Source organism: Anneissia japonica, unplaced genomic scaffold, assembly GCF_011630105.1.
Source record: "Anneissia japonica isolate Jap-2015-1 unplaced genomic scaffold, ASM1163010v1 scaffold288195_len56240_cov195, whole genome shotgun sequence".
NCBI classification, from domain to species: Eukaryota; Metazoa; Echinodermata; class Crinoidea; order Comatulida; family Comatulidae; genus Anneissia; species Anneissia japonica.
In genome coordinates, this window is record NW_022752279.1 from 46,864 (window position 1) to 50,264 (window position 3,401).

Below are 3,401 nucleotides of genomic sequence, written 5' to 3' on the forward strand. Positions count from 1 at the left end.
TGCTCAACTCGGCGAGATAAGCACTTTTGTGCAAAAACTGACAATATTAAAAAGTTGAGTCAAAATGTTTTTTTTTTGTTAGGTAAAGTGAGATAGCCTGAAACAAACACTATTCCATTGAAAGTTTGAAGTTTTTCTGAAAAGTACTCGAAATATGTTGGAAAGTCACAAATTTGCACTAAGTGCTTAAATCGGCGGGATAAGAACTTTTGTGCAAAAAGTGACAATGTTAAAAAGTTTAGTCAAAATGTAATTTTTTTTTGTTAGGCAAAGTGAGATAGCCTGAAACAAACACTATTCCATTGAAATTTGAAAGTTTTTCGGAAATGTACTCGAAATATGGCGGAAAGTCAAAAATTTGCACTAAGTGCTCAACTCTGCGAGATAAGCACTTTTTTGCAAAAAGTGACAATGTTAAAAAGTTGAGTCAAAATGTTTTTTTTTTTGTTAGGCATGGTGAGATAGCCTGAAACAAACACTATTGCATTGAAAGTTTGAAGTTTTTCGGAAAAGTACTCGAAATATTGAAGAAAGTCAAAAAATTTGCACCAAGTGCTCAACTCGGCTTGATAAGCACTTTTGTGCAAAAAGTGACAATGTTAAAAAGTTTAGTCAAAATGTAATTTTTTTTTGTTAGGCAAATTGAGATAGCCTGAAACAAACACACTATTCCATTGAAAGTTTGAAGTTTTTCGGAAATGTACTCGAAATATGGCGGAAAGTCAAAAATTTGCACTAAGTGTTCAACTCGGCGAGATAAGCACTTTTGTGCAAAAAGTGACAATGTTAAAAAGTTGAGTCAAAATGTTTTTTTTTGTTAGGTAAAGTGAGATAGCCTGAAACAAACACTATTACATTGAAAGTTTGAAGTTTTTCGGAAAAGTTCTCGAAATATGGCAGAAAGTCAAAAATTTCCACTAAGTTCTCAACCTTGCGAGATAAGAACTTTTGTGCAAAAAGTGACAATGTTAAAAAGTTGAGTCAAATTGTAATTTTTTTTGTGTTAGGCAAAGGGAGATAGCCTGAAAAAACACTATTCCATTGAAAGTTTGAAGATTTTCGGAGAAGTACTAGAAATATGGCAGAAAGTCAAAAAATTTGCACTAAGTGCTTATCTCGGCGAGATAAGCACTTTTGTGCAAAAAGTGACAATGTTAAAAAGTTGAGTGAAAATGTAATTTTTTTTGTTAGTCAAAGTGAGATAGCCTAAAACAAACACTATTCCATTGAAAGTTTGAAGTTTTTCGGGAAAGTACTCGAAATATGGCGGAAAGGCAAAAATTTGAACTAAGTGCTCAACTCGGCGAGATAAGCACTTTTGTGCAAAAACTGACAATATTAAAAAGTTGAGTCAAAATGTTTTTTTTTTGTTAGGTAAAGTGAGATAGCCTGAAACAAACACTATTCCATTGAAAGTTTTTCTGAAAAGTACTCGAAATATGGTGGAAAGTCACAAATTTGCACTAAGTGCTTAACTCGGCGAGATAAGAACTTTTGTGCAAATAGTGACAATGTTAAAAAGTTTAGTCAAAATGTAATTTTTTTTTGTTAGGCAAAGTGAGATAGCCTGAAACAAACACTATTCCATTGAAATTTTGAAGTTTTTCGGAAATGTACTCGAAATATGGCGGAAAGTCAAAAATTTGCACTAAGTGCTCAACTCGGCGAGATAAGCACTTTTTTTGCAAAAAGTGACAATGTTAAAAAGTTGAGTCAAAATGTTTTTTTTTTTGTTAGGCATGGTGAGATAGCCTGAAACAAACACTATTGCATTGAAAGTTTGAAGTTTTTCGGAAAAGTACTCGAAATATGGAAGAAAGTCAAAAAATTTGCACCAAGTGCTCAACTCGGCCTGATAAGCACTTTTGTGCAAAAAGTGACAATGTTAAAAAGTTGAGTCAAAATGTAATTTTTTTTGTTAGGCAAAGTGAGATAGCCTGAAACAAACACTATTCCATTGAAAGTTTGAAATTTTTCGGAAATGTACTCGAAATATGGAGGAAAGTCAAAAATTTGCACTAAGTGTTCAACTCGGCGAGATAAGCACTTTTGTGCAAAAAGTGACAATGTGAAAAAGTTGAGTCAAAATGTTTTTTTTTTGTTAGGTAAAGTGAGATAGCCTGAAAAAAAAAACTATTCCATTGAAAGTTTGAAGTTTTTCTGAAAAGTACTCGAAATATGGTGGAAAGTCAAAAAATTTGCACTAAGTGCTTAAGTCGGCGAGATAAGCACTTTTGTGCAAAAAGTGATAATGTTAAAAAGTTGAGTCAAAATGTTTTTTTTTTGTTAGGTAAAGTGAGATAGCTTGAAACAAACACTATTCCATTGAAAGTTTGAGGATTTTCTGAAAAGTACTCGAAATATGGTGGAAAGTCAAAAATTTCCCCATGTCGTCGTACACCTGCACTCGACACCGATTACGTCATCGTTACAGACGTACATCTGCCAATCGTTGGCGTCACCTAAGTTCGGAATAGATGACGTCATCGTTATCGGACGAAAATCGGTATAAAAATGTTGGATCGGTAACTTCTCGCTCAAACATGGAGACTGTCAGTAGCAACGACGAAATACTCGCAAGACTGTATCGATATGTAAGGGCTCTTGGCGGACTCGTAATAATCCAACGCCAGATTTACTACCTCGCAGTCCCTTCCGATTACCCTGAACATCTTTTGGAGATCTTGCATATGCTACGAAGTTATCACTGCGAATTCGATCTGAAATTGGAGTCTTGCATTATGGAAATCGACAAAATTTTCACGAACCTGACGACCGGAGTCACCGTATTCGGTTCGACGTGTCCTGCTAACGTAACCGTCGACGAATTCGAAAAGTTCGTTTGTCCGGATATGAAGACGGCCGTTCGAAATCTAAACTGCTATATTACAACTACGCTGAATATTGCAAATAGGAATGAGTTTAACTACCTGGCCGATTTATACGCAAGTGCAAAAACATTTTCAGATTTGGTACATGGACAAGAGGTGTCACTACAAAAGTCTCCGAAACCTGACCCGCACGACGAACAAGCGATGATCGATCGATCGACATGCATGAAATTTCGTTCGATCCTTGCCAAAATCAAAGTAATTCTTTCCGAAATCAATCCTCTGATCTGGTCCGATTGCAAGTTCTTTAGACTCCAGATGATCAAGTACGTGCTTAACGCGCACTTCATGATTCTCGAACGAATTCTGTCAAAGTTGACAAATTGGGAAAAGAATCCGCAGTCGAGTGTCGACGTCAAAGAACAGGTGTTTCGTACGGTTTACGTACAGACATTCGTCGTGGCGGCAACCGAACTTAGAAACCAAGAGGACGCTATGCTCGGTCTATTGATGTCGTGCCCTAATGAAGACGGAATAGACGATATAGCCAGAGGCATTACCGATTTTACT